This window comes from Eretmochelys imbricata, chromosome 14 (genome assembly GCF_965152235.1).
Source record: "Eretmochelys imbricata isolate rEreImb1 chromosome 14, rEreImb1.hap1, whole genome shotgun sequence".
NCBI classification, from domain to species: domain Eukaryota; kingdom Metazoa; phylum Chordata; order Testudines; family Cheloniidae; genus Eretmochelys; species Eretmochelys imbricata.
The window spans coordinates 54,310,678-54,335,657 of record NC_135585.1 but is presented as its reverse complement, the minus strand read 5'-3'; the positions used below and the strand labels follow the sequence as shown (position 1 = coordinate 54,335,657).

The window sequence follows — 24,980 nt, the reverse complement described above, 5'->3', positions numbered from 1 at the left end:
CTATTCCAGCAATGGCCAGTGTGGCTGGCCATGGGGCTGCCCCTGGGACCACTGCTTGGCCCTGGGACCGCTGCTCAGTTGCTCTCAAGGCCACCACACCGGCCACTGCTTTGGGCGGTCCCTGGGGTCAGTTGCCCAGGGCTGCCTGAGGGAGGGCTGGGGCGGCTGGCCCCGTGGTCAGCTGCGTCTGCCACTGCAGCTGAGGGAATCACAGAGCTCGCGGAAAGTCACAGAATCCAGAACTTCTGCGACCTCTGTGACAGAACCGCAGCCTGATGCGTGATGCCTGAAATCTTGCCCCCGTTGAAAACAGTGGCAAAAATCCCACTGACTTCCCTGGATCTCAGCTTCACCTAATATTTTGTAAGTGTATGAAGCATTTCCTAAGCCAGCTGCAGAAGTCAGGATGTATAAAGTAAAAAGAACAGGAGGACTTGTGGCACCTTAGAGACAAACCCATTTATTTGAGCCTAAGCTTTCGTGAGCTACAGCATCCGATGAAGTGAGCTGTAGCTCACGAAAGCTGATGCTCAAATAAATTAGTTAGTCTCTAAGGTGCCACAAGTCCTCCTGTTCTTTTTGCGAATACAGACTAACCCGGCTGCTACTCTGAAACCTGATGTATAAAGTGGTTTTACTGGGTCACATTCCCACCATTTGACACCCTTCCACTCACTTCCCCACACCTCTGATGTTCAGTTTACTCCAGTATAAATCTGGTGCAACCCCATGGCTTAATTCTGATCTGTTACCCCAGTATAAATACAGTGTGACCCCACTGAAGTTAATGCAGCCAGGGCTGGAGTCTGTTATCTGTCACCACACTGTAAACTAGCAAGTCACATTCTCCTCTGCACTGGGTCCAGCTCAGCTCTGAAATCCTTGATCTAGATGTCAGCCCTTGACTGAATGATGTCTTTTAGATTCCTGACAAAGCCCCTTATTTCCTGTCCCTCCAGGAAGTTCAACAAGCCCTGGTCCCCTTCCAGGCTTATCACCACTTTCTTTTTCAGAACTTCCCAGGCACTTTCATAGTCAGCGTCAGGCTCCAACTTTGTCTCAAGCACCTCTAGATCACCAACCAGCAGACCCAGGCTGCGGAGAAACTGCTCCTGCTTTGCCATTACATTCTCCAGTTCTGAAAGTTTCCCCTTGATCTCTTCAATTTTTATCTCATCGTCCTTGATCTTCAGCTCAGTTTCTTCCATCTCGCTGTTGCATTTGCAAATCTTTTGTTCGTATTCGGAGATTTTGGTTTCATAGCGGTCGATGGCTTTTTGCAGCTCCTGGTCCGCTCTCTGAGCACTGTACAGAGAGGTCTGGAAAATGGCGGACATGATACCGGCTGAAACCAAAGAGCCAGAGGGAATGAGCAGAACAGGGAATCGTCAAGTGATCCACCCCCTGTCATCCATTCCCAGCTTCTGGCAAACAGAGGCTAGGGACACCATCCCTGCCCTGCCCATCCTGGCTAATGGCCATTGATGGACCAATCCTCCATGAAATTATCTAGTTCTTTTTTGAACCCTGTTATAGTCTTGGCCTTCACAACATCCTCTGGCAAGGAGTTCCACAGGTTGACTGTGTGTTGTGTGAAGAAATTCATCCTTTTGTTTGTTTTAAACCTGCTGCCTATTAATTTCATTGGGTGACCCCTGGTTCTTGTGTGATGAGAAGGAGTAAACAACACTTCCTTATTCACTTTCTCCACACCAGTCATGATTTTATAGACCTCTATCCTATCCACCCTTAATTGTCTGTTTTCCAAGCTGAAAAGTCCCAGTTTTATTAATCTCTCCTCATACAGCAGCCGTTCCATACCCCTAATCATTATTGTTCCCCTTTTCTGAACCTTTTCCAAGTCCACTAGATCTTTTTCGAGATGGGGCGACCACATCTGCCTGCCGTATTCAAGATGTGAGCGAACCATGGATTTATATAGAGACAATATGATGTTTTCTGTCTTATTCTCTATCCCTTTCCTAATGATTCCCAGCATTCTGTTTGCTTCTTTGACTCTCGCTGCCCATTGAGTGGATGTTTTCAGAGAACTCTCCACAATGACGCCAAGGTTTCTCTCTTGAGTGGTAACAGCTAATTTAGACCCCATCATTTTATATGTCTAGTTGGGATTACGTTTTCCAATGTGCATGACTTTGCATTTATCAACATTGAATTTCATCTGCCATTTGGTTGCCCAGTCACCCAGTTTGGTGAGATCCCTTTGTAGCTTTTTGGAGTCTGTTTTGGACTTAACTATCTTAAGTAGTTTTGTATCATCTGCCAATTTTGCCACCTTGCTCTTCGCCCCTTTTTCTAGATCATTTATGGCTAGGTTGAGCAATACTGGTCCCTCATGGGAATTGCAGTTTGTGCCTTGTGTTCCCATTCACTTCAATGGGGTTGGCACCATGGCCAGACTCAGTCTCCCATGATGCACTCTGGGAGAGGACTCCACGAGGCAACCCCACCCCTCACCAAAGGGAAACACTGATATGCATCCTGGGAGATGTGCTCTGACGAGGGAGCAATCTATAGAGGTGAAGGGGAGCATTAGGCCCCTGAACCACAGCTCCCATGGGGCACTGGTTCAGCATTTCACAATCACAATACTTCAGCTGTCGGTTTTTGAATTTCTGTGGCATATTTTGACAAAAATGTATTTTTTTTTTTTTTTTTTTTTGCTGTTTAATTTGACATTTTCACAAGGAAAAAAAAAATCAGACCTGCTCTAGCTGCGACTAATGGAGCTGTGTCTTTTAGTTCAGACAGCAGAGGCTCACGGCTTCGATCCCCTCCGTGGGCTGATTCTCTGTGAGTTCCCCACTTTCCGCCGCACATCAGAACAGTCCCCTGCTTCCTCCCTCCGCCCCAAAGCCCCCATCAATGGGCCTTCCCTGACCTGGAGGGGCCCACTCTAGTAGCCTCAGGACAGCGTGCTCTCCGGGCCAGTTCAGTCCCGGCCTCCGCTCAGGTTGCAAATGAAAGAGTAGATGGAGCAACTGCAAAGATGCACCAAAAGCAGGTAACCTGAGAGAGGAAAGGCCGCGTGTCCTATTCCCTGCCCCACCAAGCCAGCTAGTTCCATCTTCCCAGGGGGTTACAATTGCCTCAGAGCTGATGACACAACTGACCTTCCAGCAGGCGCACGAGAGAGCGCTGGTGACCGGCTGAACCGTGTGTGATGGAGCAGCCTGGGCTGATACCTACCCATGAGAGTGGAAAGAGGCATGAACAGCAGGGCGATATTCCTGGCAATTTTATGCCACTTCTCCTCTTGCCTCACCTTCTCCTGCAACTCAGAGAGCTTGCTCAGGTGCTTCTGTGCTCTTGTCACCATTTCTTGGGCATGCTCATTGGTTTTCTCATGATATTTCCGCTGGATTTGTAATAGATCCTGGCTTAATTTTCTTTTATTCATTTCATTGTTCAGATCTGATTTCTTGTCCATCAGGCCCACGTACTGGGAATCAGTGGTTTGCTTCTGGATTTCCAGCTGGCTCTCCACAGCTTTCATTTCCTCCCAGGCGCGGTGGGCATCTTTCTGTATCTCCTGATCACGTGCTTTTTCACTGGAAGAGCTCAGCTTGTCGGCCAGAGACACCAGAGACTTCATTCCCCTGGCGATCATACGTTGTTGGTCATAGGTCAAAAAAGCCATGCTGAGCGAGCCAGAGACAGGGGACATGCGATCTGCACGAAGGAAAGAACTTTCAGTACCATGGACAAGAGACAGAGCCACAGAATTTCTTTTCTCCCCCTTGGTTCGCAGACCACCCGACCCATGCATCATGCAGCACTGGCCGCCTCTCCACAGCTAAGTCTGAATTCCCACACAGAAAAGTATTGCAACGGGAATTAGTTCCTTATGATCGTTGTGTGCTTCCTGCATCTGGGTGTTTTAATGCCACAAATCAAGTGTTGGAAAACCAGGAGGTGCAGAGCCGCTGTGGGTGTTCAGCACTTCCGAAAACTAGCTCTCCAGCTATTGGGAATCCGTGTAGCTCCCCCGAAGTCAATGGGGTCTCAGTGACTCTGATGTAAACCCAGAGGGACCCCAGTGGGGTCAACGGAGTCAAGGTGAGATTCTGATCTCAGTGCTCCGGTCTAAATCTGGAGTGACCCCACTGTCACCAATGAAGTCAGGGCCATCTTAGAGACCAGAGTGACCCCACTGACTTCGGTGGACCTGCTCTGGGTTTACAGTATTATAACTGAGATGCGAATCTGACAATTGAATTCATCATCCCGAATCAAGCCACTGGTCTGTCTGGACAACTGTTCTTGCGGCATTCCTGCCCCAGATCAGACCACCGATAGCCTGCTATGAACCCACCAGTCCTGTATCCTCCAACCCCTGCTGCCCTGGATTGGAGCAGTGGGCCCAGCTAGCCTGGTATCTGCCCCCATCTCTGCTGCCCTGGATCGGACCCATGGTCCATAGATTCTGGTCTCTTTCTGCCCCAGCTCGCTCTGCACAGTGCCTCCATGCATTAGTCTTTCCCCTAAACTCTCCATGTCCCCACCACAAAAGTGCACTGAAATATTGTTATTTATTCATTTGCATTACGTGGTGCCCAGTTCGAGACCAGGACCCCTTGTGGGAGGCGCTGTACATACACAGAACAAAAAGACAAGTCCCCACCCTAAAGACTTTCAGATAACTTCCCCCCGCTCTTACCTTTCTGTTCACAGCGAACCTCGTCCCTTTGGTAACTGAACCCAGTGCCACGTCGTGGAGGTATTTATACAGGGCTCTGTTGAGCGAGAGCACAGTCTACTGGTGGGTTAGCATCTCTGCATGAAATCCCAGCATCCAGTGACCTTACAGGTAGGGAAACACCTTTGATCACCTGTCCAGCGCATGGGTGCGAACCGTCCACCTCCCTGGGTGAATTCCAGCTGGGGTGGTTCCTTCCTGCCACCCTAAAATGCAGTTCCAACAGGGTACAGGATTCTCCTTCACGGAACCCAGGAGTCCTGAGCCCCAAACCCTTCTTTTGTGCTGTCAGTACTGATCTCTAGACGAGACTTCCCCATTTCTAGTTTTACACACGCACACCCCACCCCTGACAGTCCTTCCTCGCCCATATGGTTCCAGGGACGAACAGCTGCTGCTCATAGCCCCAGCGATTAGAGTTACATCCTGGGTGTGACTCCGTATTTCCCCAGGCTGGCCATATGGCCCTCTTCGCAGGGCCTCTCCCAGGCAGCTTGGCAAACACCACCGGTCCTGCTCTGGGTCTGTGACTCTTTCCGCCCCTTTCCTCAGGCAGCCGGCTGAGCTAGTGAAACTCACCAGGACGTCAGGCCAGTGACATTGACCCAGCATTGCCCCATCTTGCAAACTGCCATTTCCTTCTGCATCCCTGCTGGATAAGTGACCTGGTGCCCCAGAAACCAGTATTCAGCACCCCCTTTCTTCATGCTCTTCTCTCTGAGCTGGCGGTAGAATTCGGGCGTCCTGGCTTCCACGCCCTCACCCCCACTCTAGCCCACTAGAGCCCCCGCTTCTTCTCCCACAGCTGGGGATAGAACCCAGGAGTCCTGACTCCTTGCCTCCCCCCGGCTCTAACCCACTAGATCCTACTCCCCTTCTAGAACCAGGAATGAAATCCGGAATTCCTGATTTCCAGTCTCGCTCCCCGCCCCGCCATTCTTACCCACTAGACTTTCCTGCCAGAGCTGTAGGTTATGGCTGTGATTGTGTGTTGTGTACCGCCCCCGCCATTCTTACCCACTAGACTCCCCTCTCAGAGCTGGTGATTGGACCCAGAAACGCATAACATTATTTAATTACTTGTAATGCAGTAGCATTAATGGGGCCCCAGTCACAGACCAGGACCCCAGTGTGCTAGGCGCTGTACAAACACAGCACGGAGAGATGGTCCTGCCCCAAAGAGTTTCCAGACTAAGTTACAGGTCCTGCCTCCTCAGACAGCCCAGTCACCATATGAGGTTTGGCTGTCCAAGCCTGAAGGGCGATAGGTGGGGTCGGAGGTGGGTAGATCTAGTTGCAAAGACCGTCCGTGGCATATCGAGATCACAGGAGGGGGCAGTGTTCTGGTTTATGGCATGGTTGGGGGAGAGAGAGAAGGAAAGAGGGTCCCCTCACATTCTGCTAGACAAATATTAAAGAAGTGCCAGACTCCCAAAATTCATAACTGAAGTGTAACGCGCCAAACCTATCCACAAAGGGGCATTTATTTCAGATCCTGTGTCAACCCTGAGAACTGAATATTCATCTCTCTTGCCCAGCTTCTCAGCTCCATGCACTCTGAGGCGTGGGGATTTTGTTTCTCATTGATGGAGAGGTGAAGTTTGCTCTGTTGAGGATCCGGTGCCCGAACAATCCTCGAGTCTGGTTCCCCTGGATCTGTGGGTGGGTCAGACCAAGGTACCTGAGACACTTTCCGAAGAAGAGGAAGAGATGGCTCTCCTTTTTGAACAGGACCTGGATTTGTCGACTTATGAGCATGGAGGTGTGACTTCAGCATCCTCCCCGTCTGAGGGTGCTCTGGAGTTCTGGGCCCTTGCGGATCACATGGTGGCCACATCAAACTCACCTTCGGTAGCTGTGGAGGAAACCTCCCATCTGGCACTGGACATTCTTGGAGCTACCTCCATGAATAGGAAGTTGGTTCCTGCTAAGCCTGCTTCCTGTCGGCCCCTTTCTAAGAAAGCGGAAAAACAGTATCCGGTTCCACGGGAAAGCTTCTCTCATTTCCACACCCATCCTGTACCAAATTCGCTGGTGTGGCTGCAGCCAGTAACAGCTCAGATCTGGGCGAGGTCACTCCACCCCTGTGGATAGAGAGGACAGGAAGATGGACGCACTCGGGAGAAAGGTGTTCTTGTCCTCTTCTCTGGGAATTAGAGTGGCTAACTTCCAGGCCGTGATGGCACTCTACCATATCCACCTGTGGGGGGTGGGGTGGGAAATGGCATGTTTTGTGCAAGAACTGCCAGAGGAAAAAGGAAAACTGTCCAGTGCTCTTCTGACAGAATGGGGCAAAGCCCGCCTGCTTGGCATCATTCGATGCTCCAGACTCTTCAGCCAAAGCTCTGCCATTAGCAGCCTCTTTGAGGAGGCCCATTTGACTCCAGTCATCTTCCTCGGCTGTGGTCACTGACGTTAAGGTAGAAGTCCTCCCCTTTGAAGGGAATGGTCTTTTCGGTACCAAGACAGACAAGCTCTTGTAAAAACTGAAGGAAACTAGATCTACTACTCGCTCTCTGGGTCTGTAGCCCTCCACCACGGAGCGACCTCCCACTCCATATTTTAGGTACCAGACAGAGTATTTCCCACAGTCCTCGTCGTCTTATTCTTCCTGTAGCCAGAGGCATTAGCAACCTCCATTGTCATTTCAGACTCGGGATAAGAAGAGGTCTGTCAGGTGTAGATGAAACAACCAGCTCCCTCTTCTTCATCTTCAGCTAACCCCAGGCCTCAGATTTGATGTGAGAATCAAGAGACATGGACCAATCAGCAAGGATCAGTCCTTTGCTATTTGGAGACGGGCTAGCCCAATTTATCCACAAGTGGAGGTCGATTACCTTGGATGTTTGGATAGTAGAAATGATAGAAAAGGGCTATGCTATTCAGTTTGAAAAACTGTCCCCTTCCAATTCCCTCTACCCTTCTCTTTTCAGGGACCCTTCCCACAAGGTGATTTTATTTGTGGAAGTTAACAAGTTGCTCCAAGTAGGAGCGCTCTAGGAGATAGCCTAACATTTTGGGGTTAGGAGTTTTATTCAAGATATTTTCTGATACAGAAAAAAAAAGGGGCGGGCGTATGTCCAATTTTAGGTTTAACAAATTTGAACAGGTACATTCAAAAATCCCAGTTTAGGACCCCTCGCCTGTATATATTCCTCATGTACAGGTGTGGATTGCTTCACCACTCTCCATTTAAAGGATGCATACTTTCATATTGCTGTCCAGCATAGTCATAGGAACACTGTATGTCACGATGGCAGGGGGCTATTTCCAATACAAGGTGTTCCTGGTCAGCCTGCTAACAGCACCAGAGTGCCTTTCCATGGTAGCCAGGTATTTCTGTTTCTCATATTTGGATGATTAGCTGCTGAAAGCAGCTTATACATGAGGTTCTGTTATTCCACTTGTCAGATCGGGGTCAAGAAGTCAAATCTCTGCCCAACTCAGAGAATTCCCTTGCTAGGTTCCATACTGGACTCAGTACAGGGAGGGTTTTTCTTCCGACGGACAGGTTAAAACTAGAAGTGATTTCACAAATGCAGCCCACCCAGGATTGGATGTCTTGCGTTTACACACCCAGTCAGGACAGCCCTCATATGTACATCACCGTCACTCAGGATGTTCTGGGTTCCCTGAGATGGTGGAAGAACAGGTCAAGTGTTCTCAGGCGTGTTCTGTTCAATCCGCCTTTGCCATCAGTGATGATAACGCAAGACACTTCCTACGCTGGACAGAAACTCATTTTGTTCAGTGTACGATCTAGGGTCACTGGGCTTTGCAAGAAAACACACAACAATGTGCTGGAATTAAGGGCCACTTGTTTGGGTCTCAGAGCGTTCCTCTGTCAGGCACAAGGGAAGGTGGTAATGGACAATTCACCTGCTACTCATCACGGGCACAAACAAGGCAGAGCTCGCTCACTCCAGTTGTGTGCTGAAGTGGGCAGGTTTATGGGATTGGTGCATTCTTCATGGGATCTACCCGGTGGATCCTGCATTTAGCAGGGGAAACCCATGTGCTGGCAGATCATTTCAGCAGGGACAATTCTCAAATTCATGAGTGGTCACTGAAGGATCAGGTAGTTCAAGACAGATATTCCCGGGGGGGGGGGGGTCAACCCCGTGTAGACCTGTTTGTAACGGAAATCAACAAAAAGTGTCCTCTCTTCTGTTCAAGAGCTGGGTTGGACCGTCAATGTAGATGCTCCTTCTACAGTGAGGAAAAGACCTGAGGTATGCTTGTCCCCCACTTCCATTGATTCAGAAAGTGGTAAAGAAGATTTGTCAGGACAAGGCTAAAATTATATTGATTGTTTCAACTTGGCCGAGACAGCTGTGGTACGCAGACCTGCTTCAGCCGTCCCATGGACGGTACACGCATGTTCCTCTGTGTGGCTTGAAAGCTTGTCTCTTTCACCCACAGCAGTTGGTCCCGTAAAAGATATCACCTCCCCAACCTTGTCTCTCCAGATATTTTGTCACAGCAACAAAGCAGGATTTTGCATCCAGATCTGCAGTTGCTTTATCAGATATCTTGGGTCATCTGACTTTGGCAGTCTTGCCCGGTCATGGCCTTCCTGTGTTCAGAATGTTCTGCTTAATTCTAAAAATCTGTTCACTAGTTAAAATGGCCCACGTTAGTTGCTTGGATGAGGAAAAATCTAACTCTCCAATGGCAGCTTCCATAGCCTGTATTTTGGAATATTTAATATACTTAAAGTCTGCAGGATTGTCTAATTCTCCTGTAAAAGTTCAGCCGGCTGCTATTTCGGCTTACCTTGTTTTGGTTGACGGCATAGCCCTGTTTGTACATGCTACTGTTACAAGGTTTATGGAGGGGTTATTTAACATGTATCCTCTAAGAGATCCGGTTTCATGTTTATCTAGATATATGTGATCACCCTTTGAATCCACGGTGGCTTGTTCTTTATCTTATTTATGCATTAACTAAAGCAGTGTTCCTTAGTGCGATTAGGTCAGCTGAAAGTTAGGGGATTGTGTGTGGCAATGGCTGACCCGCCGTTTATGAAGGTTCACCGAGATAAGGTGGCTCTTGGACCCGATCCCAAGTTTTTACCAGTAAAATAGCGTCTGAGTTCCATAGCAATCAGACAATGAAATTACAGGCTTTCCTTCCGAAAGGTCATGTAATAAAGAGGAGTCTTTAGATGCTAGGCAGCTCTTGCTTGCTACTTAGATACAGCTACAAGTTTGGGGATGTCATCTAGACGTTTTTTCTTATGCTTAAAATTAGCAGGGTCATAATGTGCCTATGCAGACTATTTCTAGGTGGGTTAAACGAAGCGAGGGGCAGCGTTACACGTTAGCGCTGCCGGTTGTGTGGTCTCATTTGACGAGAGTGATGTAAGCAACATCTTGTGCTTCACTGAAACTTGCTAGTAGGAAAATTTGCAAGGCTGCTACACGGACCTAAGGGCACACAGGGACTCGCCGTCACAAGCTGGATCTTGCTTCTGGAATGGATGCCAAAATGTGAGAGAGCAGGGTTACAATCCGACCTGGATTTGGACTCCACTCCCACCTGTGAAGTTATTCAGCACGGCACGGGCAAACTACCCACACGTGGGAATACGCAGAGCTGCTTGAAGAAGCAGCGAAAATTATGTGCTTGCAACCCGAGTCCTATGAGATGACTTGGCATATTCACACTTCCCGCCCCCCTTCCCTGCTCTCTCCACGTCCCATCACACGGTCATCTGGTTGGCGGTGAAAGGCACTGGGTGGGAGGGTGGAGGGTGCAGCCAGGATTCCTGAATTCATTCTTGTTTAAGTTCGCAAGGGATCGGAACGGTCATCTCCTCTGACCTCCCGCCTGGCCCAGGCCAGAGAATCTCAGCCTGTGTTCAAATCCAGCAACTTCCCATCACCTCCCTAGGGAAATTGTTCCCACTCTTAATTACCCTGCAAATGTTCAACTTATTTCTAAGCTGAATTTGTCTAGCTTCAGTCTCCAGCCCTTGGATCTCGTTCAGCCTTTGTGCTCTGCTATCAGACATCTCCCTGCGTAGGTACTAATAGATCACCTATTAACCTTCTCCTCCATGAGCGAAAGAGATTAAACTCCTTTGGTTTCTCTCTGTATGACAGGTTTTCCAGACCTTTTCCGGCTCTTCTCTTAACTCTTTCCAATTTATCAAATGTCCCTTTTGAAAGGCAGATACCAGACCAGGACACCGTATCCAGTAATGGCCGGTCTAATGTCCTATACAGAGGTAACACCACCCCCCTACTCCGGGATTCCCCTGCTTTTGCATCAGGGCTCTTAGCCACAGCACTGCATTGGGAATTCATGCTCGGTTGGCTTCTTTAGAGCGTCACGGCTTTCCAGGATACAGCCTCCCATCTTAACAGTTTCCCCTGATCTAACCCGCTGGACCCCACTTTTTTCCCAGAGCTGGGAACAGAACTCAGGTGTCCTGACTCCCACTTTCACTCACTGTAACCAGTTAATCTTGCCTAGCGCTTTCTCCAAAAGGCTCAGCAATCATTAACCACTGAATCCATTCATGTTGATTCCTGGCAAGAAATTAACACACCTGCGGGAGTGCCCGGTTCACGTGTCAGAGCTTTGTAAACATGGGAGTGAGTTCCCATGAGCCTCAAACACCACCAGTTTCCATGGAAGAAGCAATAAACCTCCAGCTTGATCTTACAGAGGGGTGACCATGAAGTCCTCGGCCTTGAGAGAATGGGATAAAAGGAGAATGGGCGCAGCTGGCCCTGTCTCCTCTTGCCATGTCCCATATTGCACCCAATACAGCCCAGCTTGGATCGACAGCTTCAATGTTCAGCAAAAAAAAAAACTGAGGAGTACTTGTGGCACCTTAGAGACTAACGAATTTATTTGGGCATAAACTTTTGTGGGCTAAAACCCACTTCATCAGATATATGCAGTGGAAAATACAGTAAGAAGATCTATAGACACAGAGAACATGAAACAATGGGTGTTGCCATACCCACTATAACATTGCTCTTGTTACAACTGGCCCAGTGGCTACTCTGGCCCCCTGTGGGGAGATCTAGGCCCACCCCCATGCCCAGGAGATGGCAGCTGGGGTACAGGTTGTAGCCAGCAGGAGGGAGGCGCCAACCACCTGGAGGGGGGCGAAGGGAAGGAGAAGAAACTGAGCCGGCTGGATGTACAGCTGGGCTGGGACCAGGAGCCTGTGGGGAATGCCCGGCGGTGCTGGGGGCACTGCAGAGTAGCCTGGGTGAGGCCAGGCAGGGGCTCAGGTGGGCACAGGACTAGGTGGCCAGGGCTAGGAAGGCGCCCAATGCTGCACTGATCAACACGGTCCTGTCCCCCGTGAAGGGTCTGTGTGGACAGGAGATTGCGGGGAGGATCCCACACTCCGATCCAGTGCCCTTCATCAGCTCTCACAGCACTTTACTAGGGAGGGTAGAGACATTATCCCCATTTTAGAGGGGAAACTGAGGCAGAGGGCCCTACTGGTCCCCCATACATGAGGAGGGGTTTGAGAGGAATGTGGCTGTAACGGAGACCTGCGTGGAGGGGGGTTGACTGTGTATATGGGGGGAATTGGGCTGGGCGGGGGTGGGCAGGGGGAGCTGACCTGTGCACAGAATGAGGGCACCACCCAGTGGTCAGGGCTTTTATTGCACCTTCCCCCCCCCAGCCATTCGTTCCTGGCTGTCTCCGGCTCCTGGTGGCAGAACTGCAGCTGGCCTCCGGGTCTCCCTAGGCTCTTGCCAGCTGGGTCCAGAGAGCCTAGGAGAGAAGGCAGGTGTGTTAGTGGCGGGGGGGGGGGGAAAGAGCCCTGCAGACCCCTGGCTTTGCCCTGGTGGAGGGGGGCTGGATGCAACAGCGTTATGGGGGTGCCCGGGAGGAGCCCCAGAGGCAGCAACTTTGCTCTGCTATGGGGGCTGGGAAGGATCGGATCCCCGGTAAGCAGCGCGGGCAGGGGTGCCCTAAGTGTTACTGAACAGATTCCATTCCCCCGAGCCAGCCAGTCCCCTGCCTGGGGGTCCGAGCCAGTGCCCCCTAGAGGGGAAAGGGCCCATGCCCCATTTCCCCACCCTCCTGAGCCGGCCAGTCCCCAGTCCTGGATGTGTTGGAATAAAGACACCTGAACCGCTCCGACTGCGGCTACCCCGTCGGTAACTCTTCATTCCGGTTCATCTGCCTCCGGTTCTTACGCACCCGAACACGGGGGGTCCAGGCACGCCTTCATGGGAGGGCACCGTGCGCGACCGCGGCAGCATCCCCTGCCCCACCCCAGTCCGGAGCAGCATGCATTTCAAGGTCACAAAGTTTTAGCTACCCCTTGCCTTGGTTTAACATACCAGACAAAGTTGCTCGCCGCTGTGAACCGGCGACCAATGCTGCTCTCGTATTCCTACTGCGCCGTCTGCTTCCTGGGAGTTCAACACCCATGCAGCAGGGTCTGCGGCAACGTCCTCTCCGCTGCGTTCCACCCCAGAGGTGGCTGCATTTCAGCAGCAGGGTGAGTGACCCCCGCCCCCACCCCTTGCGAAGCAGGCTGGCACCATGCAGGTTTGGCGCGAGGAATCGCTTTCCCTGGAACGCAGTGCCTCGTCATCATGGGAACTCCTTGCCGAGGGCACCCTGCAGAGACGTCAGCGAGCCTGCTGCAGAAAAGGGGAGACATGCTGAATAAAAGGGGTACAAATAGGGCGAGGCCCCATGCCCCAATTCCCCACCCCCTGAGCCAGCCGGGCCTTGCAGGGGAAGTGTAGGAAGTGAAGATACAGGACCAACACAGGAAGCAGCTGTCCCGTCACTCGTTACTTTCAGTGCTTTGCCTCCGGTTCTTACGTGCCCACACGGTGCAGAGTATGAGCACGCCTTTGTGGGAGGCTCCTGCATGGGTTCCTGCCCCATCCCCCGGGGCATGGAGACCGAGATGGGACCCAGGTGTCCGGGAGGGCAGTGCAGGCCGCTCGCCCCTAGGGGATCAGAGACCAGGATAGGGAAAGGGATCCAAGGAGGACAGGGAAGGGGACCCCAGCGCCGCAGGGGGGTGGAACTGAATGAGAAACCCCTCAGTCTCACTCCCTGAGAACTACAACTCCCAGCATGCCACGGGAAAGCTGGGGATTAACCCTTTGGTCACCCTCACCTCGGTGAGAGACAGGCGGCCCGCAATTCCCAGCCACCGGAAGTCAGAACGTTCAAGGACACTGGGTGAAAACGGAACCCAGGAGTCCTGGCGCACCCCTGCCTGTACCCTGACTCCCCTCCCAGAGCCAGGGAGAGAACCCAGGAGTCCTGGCTCCCAGCCCCCCCCCGCCCCGTTCTCACCACTAGACCCCACTGCCTTGGGGTATAGACCCGTGTGGAGCCGGCCGCTGGCGATGGCAGGTGTCTCCGGCCGGCCCCTCGGCTGGATGAGCGGGAGATCGCTGGGTCCCGGCTCCGGGGCGGGATCCTGGGGGAACCGGATGGGGGGTGTGTGTGAGAAAAGTGATTAGTTTCTCTATGGTTAATTACAGAGAGGAGCTGCGGGGGGGATGGGGGGGGGGGCGGAGAAGCCCAGGGCTGGGCTAGCAGGGGGCTGTGGGTCGGGGGGCACCGGCAGAGCTGGGGGGGGTAATGTATACCAGAGGCACCCCCAGCCCGCGGGGACCCCCAGCCCTCGGGGACCCCGTCACTGCCCTTTGGCCCCCAGTGAGCACATGGGACAGTGCGGGCGGGTTGAGGTGAGAGGGGCTTATCCCAGAGCACACCCCATGGGGCATCCCTGTCCCGGTGTGTCTCTCTCTTTCACACACACACAACCAGGAGCACTTACCCAGATGGCCTCACTCACACTCACACACACCCCTGTCTGTAAACATCTGCACACAGCCCCAGCCCAGAGACAACACCCTGATCCGCGCCCACAACCCCACTGCTCACACACATCCCCTCACCCTCCTGCACAACCCACCACCAACTACAGCGACACAGGGGTCCCGACCCACAGCACACGACCACGGACACAGCGCCCACAAATACAGACGTGTGTACACAACACCTCACAGCCGTAACCTGCAGCCATTCATATATACAACCAGAGACATGTCCACGTATGGATGCGCAATACACAATCAGACATACCATACATACGGCAGCCGCACAACACACCTGCATACGCACAAACCCATCCCTAAGCCCAAGGACACGCACACTTCTCCGCCCCTGCCAACACAACCCACTCACCCCTAACCACAGCCCCATGCGGATCTGACAGCCCCACACACAATCCTAGCCTCGCACCTCTACGCACCACCGCAACCCTGACCCCCCGGCCCTGCAGGGATTTCTCCGCCCTGGTTGCGCTAAAACGCACAATTGTGGGGAGTCAACACACCCCTTCATCTGAATGGCTGAACCAGGCCCACCCGCAACACACGTCGCTGAGGAGACCTTACCTAGTCTGCCAGCAAAGTGCGACCCAGCTGCCTGTGTGGGTGTGTGCAGTTGTGCGTTCACCACCCCCACCCAGCACTGTCTTTGTACGCAGCGCAATCTGACACAAACCTGCACCCCTGTTCACACCACACACAGCCAGCCACGTGCGTGCAAGACCGGAGGCTGGGGACAGGGCCTTATCTCCGCCCCCCCCCCCCGCCTCGTGCACTGCACAACACACAACACACACACTTATCCGCACTGGGACCCTCTGCCTGGAGCCCTGACTCGGGGCGGGAGCGCTCACCTGGAACCAGGACGAGTCCCGGCGCCGGCCAGGGCGGGGGGTCGCCTCGTTGTGCGCCTGTGCAGCGCCTAGCACAATCCGAATCTAGCTCCCACCCCGCTCCCGTCCCCGTCCCCGTCCCCCGGCTCCCCGCTGCCAGGTCCGCCCCCGCCCGAGCCGGGGCCCCCTGCCCGGGGCCAGGATGCCGGCGGATCCTCCCGGCCCCCCGCCGGGGCGCCCCACGAGCCGGCTCCATGGCGGTCCGCGCCGCCCAGCATGCCGGGAGGGCGCGAGCGCCAACAGCAGGCAGGACCTTCTCCTCCCATTGGCTGGCTGCCCCGGCCTCCTGATTGGTCGGCAGGAGGGGGCAGGCTGTGATTGGGGGACCCGCGGCTGGAGGGGCTCCGCCCCCCCTGCCCCGGGCTCTGGCAGGAGCTGGGCTGGTCGGTGCGTGGGAAGTGGGGAAATGCAATGGGACGTGACACCCCATAGAGAGAGCAGCCCGCTGGGGACCAGGGCAGGGGGAGAGGGGCGGGCGGATGGATATTAGACTGGGGGGTGGGGGATGGATGGAGGGGAAGGTGGGGATGTGTGGGGCAGGGATGGATGCGTGGGAAGGTGGGGATGTGTGGGGCAGGGATGGGTGGGAAGGGGTGTGGGGGGGATGGATGGGTGGGAAGGTGGGGGTGATGAGAAGGGGTGTGGGGGGAACAGATGGGTGGGAAGGTGGCGGTGATGGGAAGGTGTGGGGGGAATGGATGCGTGGGAAGGTGGGGATGTGTGGGGCAGGGATGGGTGGGAAAGGGGGCGATGGGAAGAGGTGTGTGGGGGACGGATGGGTGGGAAGGGGTGTGTGTGGGGGGATGGATGGGTGGGAAGGTGGGGGTGATGGGAAGGGGAGTGGGGGGAACAGATGGGTGGGAAGGTGGGGGTGATGGGAAGGTGTGGGAGGATGGATGGGTGGGAAGGTGGGGATGTGTGGGGCAGGGATGGGTGGGAAGGGGGTGTGTGGGAGCGATGAATGGATGGGAAGGGGTGTGAGGGGGATGGATGGGGGAAGTTGGGGATGTGTGGGGGCGATGGATGGAGGGGAAGGGAGGGCGATAGGAAGGAGTGTGGGAGGAGTGGATGGGAAGGGGGGGCAATATGTGGGGATGGAGAGAGGGATGGAAGATAGCTGGATAGAAAAGGTTTGTTGTATGTATTTTAGATGGAATATAGGGGGCTCAGAAATGCCCCCGTAACTGAACTCCTGCCGATCCGGTGCCGGACAAGCTTCGGGGGTTGGTAGCAGAGACTTTCGCCGTCTCGGCGCGATGGCAAACACCTGGCATTTTTGTTAACTTCTTGTCGACGCTCCAGAGAAGAAGGGAAAACGGTTCAAGCCTTGGCAATGTGCAGCACCAAATGAGGCTGTCCTGTTACCCACCGGGTTTTGTTCCCCGGAACTCGCCGGGGGAGGTTGGAGCTGGAAAGCCCCCCTGTTCTGCAGTGTTGGGGTTCGGGGGAGGGCGTGACTGCCCTTGGGGAACACAGAAGAAGGTGACCAGGGCTGGGGCTGTTCCTGCTGCTGCTGGGAAAGGCCGGGCCCGTTTTCTAGCAGACGAACCAAGCCAGACGCACGCACGAGGAGAGAGAGAACAACAGCCCTCCGAAACGCAACTTCTGTCTCTGTCTCGGAATTGGAAAAGGTTCAGAAAAGGGCAACACAACTGATTAGGGGTGTGATTAGGGGCTGCCGTATGAGGAGAGATTAATAAGACTGGGACTTTTCAGCTTGGAAAAGAGACGACTAAGGGGGGATATGAGTGAGGTCTATGAAATCATGACTGGTGTGGAGAAAGTAAATCAGGAAGTGTTATTTACTTCTTCTCATCACACGAGAAGTAGGGGTCACCCAATGAAATGAATAGGCAGCAGGTTTAAAACCAACAGAAGGCAGTATTTCTTCATACAATGCACAGTCAACCAGTGGAACTCCTTGCCAGAGGATGTTGTGAAGGCCAAAACTATAACAAGGTTCAAAAAAGAACTAGATGGAGGATATGTTCATCGATGACTATTAGCCAGGCTGGGCAGGGAGGGTGTCCCTAGCCTCTGTTTGCCAGACGCTGGGAATGGGTGACAGGGGGTGGGTCACTTGATGATTCCCTGTTATGTTCATTCCCTCTGGGGCACCTGGCATTGGCCACTGTCGGAGACCGAATGCTGGGCTGGAAGGACCTTTGGTGTGACCCAGCATGGCCGTTCTTATGTTCTCTTATGTTTTGACTCTCGCTTGCGACCCGGCGGCTGGAGAAACGCGGGCCTAGGACATGGTCTGAGCAGCCGTGCCGAGACCTGGCAAACTCGTCCCATGTTGGGCTGCTTAGAGCATTGCTTCCGTTGCTTCTCTGCACGCAGGCTCTCAGCAGGGTGCAGGCGTGGCCGGCTGCACCAGACGCTCCTTGGACAGGAGGCAAAAGGGGGGAGAGACGAGTGGAAAGAGAAGAGGGGTGGAAAAGGACACCGTGGGGGGAGACGATGCCACCGCTTAGGGGCGTGATCTCAGCACGGCCCTTGGGTGAGAGCCGAGGCCTCTTCGTTCGGGCTCATTTGGCATTTCCGTTTCCCTTTTGTATTCGTGGTGACAGGTTCCTGGGACCCTTACCCCCCTCTCTACCTCTGAGCACGCAATTCGGGGACGTGTGTTGGGCCAGTTATTAGCCCGGGTGGGGGTGGGGGGAGAATGGATAGAGAGAGGCCGAGGGGGTGGATGGAGAGGGGGTGTAGGGGGCTGGGCAGGGGGGAGGGATGGGGTGTGTGAGGAGCTGGATAGATGGGCAGAAGGAGGGGTGGGGGGCTGGATGCAGGGAGGGAAGGAGGGGTGGGGGGCTGGCTGGCTGGGCAGAAGGAGGGTTGGGGGGCTGGATGCAACAAGGGAAGGAGGGGTGGGGGGCTGGCTGGCTGGACAGGCAGAGGGAGGGGTGTTGGGGGGCTGGCTGGGCAGAAGGAGGGGTGGGGGGCTGGATGCAGGGAGGGAAGGAGGGGTGGGGGGCTGGCTGGCTGGACAGGCAGAGGGAGGGGTGTGGGGGGGACTGGCTGGGCAGAAGGAGGAGTGGGGGGCTGACTGAGCAGAAGGAGGGGTGTGGGGGGCTGGCTGGACACGCAGAGGTGGGGATCTAGACTTTGTACTCAGAGCCCCCCCACTTCTGATCCTCTGCTGCCATCTAGTGGCCGTTCGCTCTCACCCACCCACCGCCCCGCTCCCCTCGGTCCCTCTCTGAACCCCGGGCGCGCCCTGGAAACTCCTGGGTGCTGCCGTGTCCCTCCACGTAACAGATCCCCGAGGACCCGCTCCCAACCCGGGAGCCCCTTCGTGCTCACTCCCCCCACTCTCTGCTGACTGGCTTGGGAGTCTGGCGTAGAGCAGCTCCCCTTCCAGCTTCCATCAGACCCCCACTCACCCCTGAACCGTGGGGCACGTAGCTAGCAGGCCACAGCGCCTTGCGGTTCCCGGGCACTGTGCTCTTCCGTCTCCACATCTCCCGCAGCCTGCAGAGACGAGCTCCCCGGTAGCTCCTGAGCACTGGAGGCTGGGGCGTGGACTGGCGGCTCGCTGGGACTTTTTATCCTGTCTTTGTACAGCGCCGGACACAGCAGGGGTCCTGCCCTGTGACGGGGGCCTGGGGCTCCAGTGCGTCTCACACACTGTGCTCTCACTCCCCCAGGTGACCTGACTTCAGTTCTTTCTTCCCCTTCCCCCAGGGCACAAGGGGTTGCTTTGGCAAATTTTGGGGGCAGGTGGGGGAGAGATTTTGCAGCCACACTTAGATCTGTATTTTGGGGGGTGAGGGTCACTGGGGTACATTTAGTTTATTAACAGGGATGGGGGCATGAGCTGAATTCAGCCCCCCACCCCACACACAGAGGCCAGGCGGTTGAGATTGGAGAGATTTTTCATAGGAGGCAAAAATAATTAGTGAGTGTGAATGCTAATGACTAATAATGCTCATAATACCCAACATCTAGCATTCGTGCAGTGTTTTTCACCGGTAGGTCTTAATACTAATTTATTAAGAAAATAATTCACACTTATTACTAAGATGCCCTCTAAATAGAGCATCGTAAACTAGTACCTTTCACCATAAACGCAATGGTATAATAATTCCTAGTTGTCCTATAATGGTTCCCCTCAGAAGCTCTTAATATAATAAAATTAATAACATCAAATGTAGAAAATAGGGTAAGGTCATCATGGGAATGCTATAATAGGAATGCATTCCCTACCTCTCACAGCCTGGTTTCCATCAGCGGCCTCCATCCATGAATGGCAGCACACTAATGAACCCTTAGTAATAAGATGGACTCTCGAGACGTTAAAAATGGTGGAGTGCAGTGTAAATACCATAATGTCTAGTTCTCACATCGTACGTCTCAGCTGTGGATGTCGGTTAATCCCACGTCGTCAGTCGATCTCAGCAAATGAATTAGTAGTAATTAAATACATGGTAGTAACAGGTACGGGGAATACCATCCAGCAGTGGTATCTTACAACATTAGTGGATTGTATCATTCAGCAACGCATTACTAATGTAAGTCATCCACGAAATAAGATCGAGTATGTATAAAATGTCCAATAACACACAGGAGAATAATAAACCACAGCGTTTTAATAACCGGCTGAATTCAACTGCATGAGCATAGCTAAGCCCTTCCCTAGCTCCGCCCAATTCAGCTTGGACTGACCAATAAGAAACAGCCCAGGCCTCGCCTGTCATTGTCCTGCCCTCACGGATTGGCCATTGGCACGTAATAACTGGTGTGTGGCCTGTGGAACTCATTGCCGCATGAGGCCGTGGACTCAAAAAGGAGTGTCAAAAGGAAGGGGGCATATGGCTCGCGCTGGAAGGGTGTGAATGTGCTGGAAGGGGTGAACGCCACGATACAGAGAGGGTTGGTGGGGGTGGGCAGGGATAGATGAGGGGGCAGGTGGGAAGGATAGATTCCATGATTGCAGACTGGCCAGCCGCATCAGGGGCGCTCTCGACCTTAGCATAAAACTATCAGTGCTGGCTACCCTCTGAGGCGGGATACGGGCTGGATGGACCCAGGATCTGATCGCAGCAGGTGGCGCGGGGGGGCGGGAGATACTGGGCCGGATGGACCCAAGGGTCTGATCCCAGCAGGTGTGTGTGGGGGATACTGGGCCGGATGGACCCAGGGGTCTGATCGCAGCAGGTACGGGGGGGGATACCGGGCTGATGGAACCAGGGGTCTGATCGCAGCAGGTGGGGGTGGGGGGGGATACCGGGCTGATGGACCCAGGGGTCTGATCGCAGCAGGTGGGGGAGGGGGGATACCGGGCTGGATGGACCCAGGGGTCCTGATCCCAGCAGGTGGGGGAGGGGGGATACCGGGCTGGATGGACCCAGGGGTTCTGATCCCAGCAGGTGGGGGAGGGGGATACCGGGCCGGATGGAACCAGGGGTCTGATCGCAGCAGGTGGGGAGGGGGGATACTGGGTCGGATGGACCCAGGGGTCTGATCCCAGCAGGTGGGGGAGGGGGGGATACCGGGCTGGATGGACCAGGGTCTGATCCCAGCAGGTGGGGGAGGGGGGGATACCGGCCGGATGGAACCAGGGGTCTGATCCCAGCAGGTGGGGGTGGGGGGGGGATACTGGGTCGATGGACCCAGGGGTCTGATCCCAGCAGGTGGGGGAGGGGGGATACCGGGCCGGATGGAACCAGGGGTCTGATCGCAGCAGGTGGGGTGGGGGGGGGGATACTGGTCGGATGACCCAGGGGTCTGATCCCAGCAAGTGGGGGAGGGGGGGATACCGGGCTGGATGGACCCAGGGGTCGGATCCCAGCAGGTGGGGGAGGGGGGGATACCGGGCTGGATGGACCCAGGGGTCGGATCCCAGCAGGTGGGGGAGGGGGGGATACCGGGCCGGATGACCCAGGGTCTCATCGCAGCAGGTACGGGGGGGGGGGATACCGGGCTGGATGGACCCAGGGGTCTGATCCCAGCAGGTGGGGGAGGGGGGATACGGGGCTGATGGACCCAGGGGTCTGATCCCAGCAGGTGGGGGAGGGGGGGATACCGGGCTGGATGGACCCAGGGGTCGGATCCAGCAGGTGGGGGGAGCGGGGATACCGGGCTGGATGGACCCAGGGGTCGGATCCCAGCAGGTGGGGGTGGGGGGGGATACCGGGCTGGATGGACCCAGGGGTCTGATCGCAGCAGGTGGGGGAGGGGGGGATACCGGGCTGGATGGACCAGGGGTCTGATCCAGCAGGTGGGGGAGGGGGGGATACCGGGCTGGATGGACCCAGGGGTCTGATCCCAGCAGGTGGGGGAGGGGGGATACCGGGCCGGATGAACCAGGGGTCTGATCGCAGCAGGTGGGGGAGGGGGGATACTGGGTCGGATGGACCCGGGGTTCTGATCCCAGCAGGTGGGGGAGGGGGGGATACCGGGCTGGATGGACCCAGGGGTCTGATCCCAGCAGGTGGGAGGGGGGGATACCGGGCCGGATGGAACCAGGGTCTGATCCCAGCAGGTGGGGGTGGGGGGGGATACTGGGTCGGATGGACCCAGGGGTCTGATCCCAGCAGGTGGGGGAGGGGGGGATACCGGGCCGGATGGAACCAGGGGTCTGATCCCAGCAGGTGGGGGTGGGGGGGGATACTGGGTCGGATGGACCCAGGGGTCTGATCCCAGCAAGTGGGGGAGGGGGGATACCGGGCTGGATGGACCCAGGGGTCGGATCCCAGCAGGTGGGGAGGGGGGGATACCGGGCTGGATGGACCCAGGGGTCGGATCCCAGCAGGTGGGGGAGGGGGGGATACGGGGCCGGATGGACCCAGGGGTCTCATCGCAGCAGGTACGGGGGGGGGGGATACCGGGCTGGATGGACCCAGGGGTCTGATCCCAGCAGGTGGAGGAGGGGGATACGGGGCTGGATGGACCCAGGGGTCTGATCCCAGCAGGTGGGGGAGGGGGGATACGGGGCTGGATGGACCCAGGGGTCTGATCCCAGCAGGTGGGGGAGCGGGGATACCGGGCTGGATGGACCCAGGGGTCGGATCCCAGCAGGTGGGGAGCGGGGATACCGGGCTGGATGGACCCAGGGGTCGGATCCCAGCAGGTGGGGGAGGGGGGGATACCGGGCTGGATGGACCCAGGGGTCGGATCCCAGCAGGTGGGGGAGGGGGGATACGGGGCTGGATGGACCCAGGGGTCGGATCCCAGCAGGTGGGGAGGGGGGGATACCGGGCCGGATGGACCCAGGGGTCTCATCGCAGCAGGTACAGCGGGGGGGGATACCGGGCTGGATGGACCCAGGGGTCTGATCCCAGCAGGTGGGGGAGGGGGATACCGGGCTGATGGACCCAGGGGTCTGATCCCAGCAGGTGGGGAGGGGGGATACCGGGCTGGATGGACCCAGGGGTCTGATCCCAGCAGGTGGGGGAGGGGGGATACGGGGCTGGATGGACCCAGGGGTCTGATCCCAGCAGGTGGGGGAGGGGGATACGGGGCTGGATGGACCCAGGGGTCTGATCCCAGCAGGTGGGGGAGGGGGGATACGGGGCTGGATGACCCAGGGGTCTGATCCAGCAGGTGGGGAGGGGGGGATACCGGGCTGGATGGACCCAGGGGTCTGATCCCAGCAGGTGGGGGAGGGGGGATACCGGGCTGGATGGACCCAGGGGTCTGATCCCAGCAGGTGGGGGAGGGGGGGATACCGGGCTGATGGACCCAGGGGTCTGATCCCAGCAGGTGGGGGAGGGGGGATACGGGGCTGGATGGACCCAGGGGTCCGATCCAGCAGGTGGCGGAGGGGGATACCGGGCTGGATGGACCCAGGGGTCTGATCCCAGCAGGTGGGGGAGGGGGGATACCGGGCTGGATGGACCCAGGGGTCTGATCCCAGCAGGTGGGGGAGGGGGGATACCGGGCTGGATGGACCCAGGGGTCCGATCCAGCAGGTGGGGGAGGGGGGGATACGGGGCTGGATGGACCCAGGGGTCTGATCCCAGCAGGTGGGGGAGGGGGGAACCGGGCTGGATGGACCCAGGGGTCTGATCCCAGCAGGTGGGGGAGGGGGGATACCGGGCTGGATGGACCCAGGGGTCTGATCCCAGCAGGTGGGGGAGGGGGGGATACCGGCTGGATGGACCCAGGGGTCTGATCCCAGCAGGTGGGGGAGGGGGGTCTGGGGTTTGACCCACACAGTGTAATTTTGCTTTGAAAAACTAAGCCGGGGAATGTGGCCCGCGCTACCTGCTCTGGCACCAGGGGTCACCCTCGAGCCAGAGCCTTTGGGCTGCTTGTCGATTCCCTCGTGGAAGAGGCTGGCAGGTAGCCCCCCCCCCGCTGCCATGCCCGGGGGGGCCGGGGGGGGCTGCTGGAGGGAGGGCGGGAAGGTAGATACTCTACTCCTGCAGAACTGGCAGCTGGAAATGGGCCGGTCCAGCCAGGCCCCCCCACTCCCTGCCCCACCTGATCTGACCCAGGGGCTCCTGGGTACCCCCCGACCCCCACCACAGGGCCCATCCAGCGGAGGCCAAGTCTGATTTCCCGCCCCGTTTGCTCCCATGACCCCCGCGGAGAAAGTCTGATTTCCCGCCCCGTTTGCTCCCATGACCCCCGCGGAGAAACATCCCTGCCCAGGCCATGAGTCAGCCCCGGCCTGGGCCTGGGATCCCCAGCGCCCAGCTGGCTCTTTGGGGACGGTGGGCACAAATCTTCACTGAGGGGGGACAAGCCACCTGTTCCCCGCCGAGACACTGCTCTGCCCCTCGAGACTCCCCTCCCAGAGCTGGGAGAGAACCCAGGAGTCCTGGCTCCCAGCCCCCCCTGCTCTAACCACTAGACCCCACTCCCCTCCCACAGCTGGCAGAGAACCCAGGAGTCCTGGCTCACCCCCACCCCCCCCAACTACTAGACCCCACTCCCTTTCCTATATCCTTGGCGCCATAATCCGTGGGGGAGCGGGGCCTAGTCATGGGGCAGGAATTCCTCCGAGGCACAAATTATCCTGCCGGCTGAGCGGGCATGGAGCCGGCTCTTAAAGCGTCCCTGCCCTGGCACGCAGGGGGGAGGGGAGCCCAGAGCTTGTCAGCCAATGAGTTCACGGGGCCCGCAAGGGGAAGGGGACCCCCAGGAACTGTCCTGTTCCCTGACTCAGCTGGTCTCCCTGGATCCTGGGGTTGGACCAGGACTCCTGGGTTCTCTCCCCAGCTCTGGGAAGGGAGTGGGGGCTAGTGGTTAGAGTGGGGGGGCTGGGAGCCAGGACTCCTGGGTTCTCTCTCCAGCTCTGGGAGGGGAGTGGGGTCCAGTGATTGGAGCGGGGGGCTGGGAGCTGGGACTCCTGGGTTCTCTCCCCAGCTCTGGGAGGGGAGCAGGGGCTAGTGGTTGGGGGGGGGGGGGGGGCTGGGACTCCTGGGTTCTCTCCCCGGCTCTGACTCAGGCACCGGCTGTTTCTAAGCAGCCCGTTCCCGTCTGGGGCCAGAGGGGCCCTGGTAATGGATGACCCGGCAGCTTCAGCCTCAGCTGATCTCCCCCCAGGGGGCTGCCTGCGCAGTCCTA

At 56.3% G+C, this 24,980-nt stretch overlaps 1 protein-coding gene and 1 long non-coding RNA gene across 2 annotated transcripts in view; one reads left to right on the top strand and one right to left on the bottom strand.

Moving 5' to 3' along the window:
• The window catches only part of ABHD16A (abhydrolase domain containing 16A, phospholipase), a 536,419-nt gene that overhangs the window by 394,053 nt on the left and 117,386 nt on the right, over positions 1-24,980 (top strand). The window lies entirely within an intron of this gene.
• LOC144275087 (uncharacterized) lies at positions 11,561-15,538 on the bottom strand. Its single transcript, XR_013347982.1, has 4 exons — positions 15,423-15,538; positions 14,024-14,150; positions 13,045-13,350; positions 11,561-12,469 (listed from the first exon to the last, which is right to left on the bottom strand). It is a non-coding gene; the product is annotated as an uncharacterized LOC144275087 (long non-coding RNA).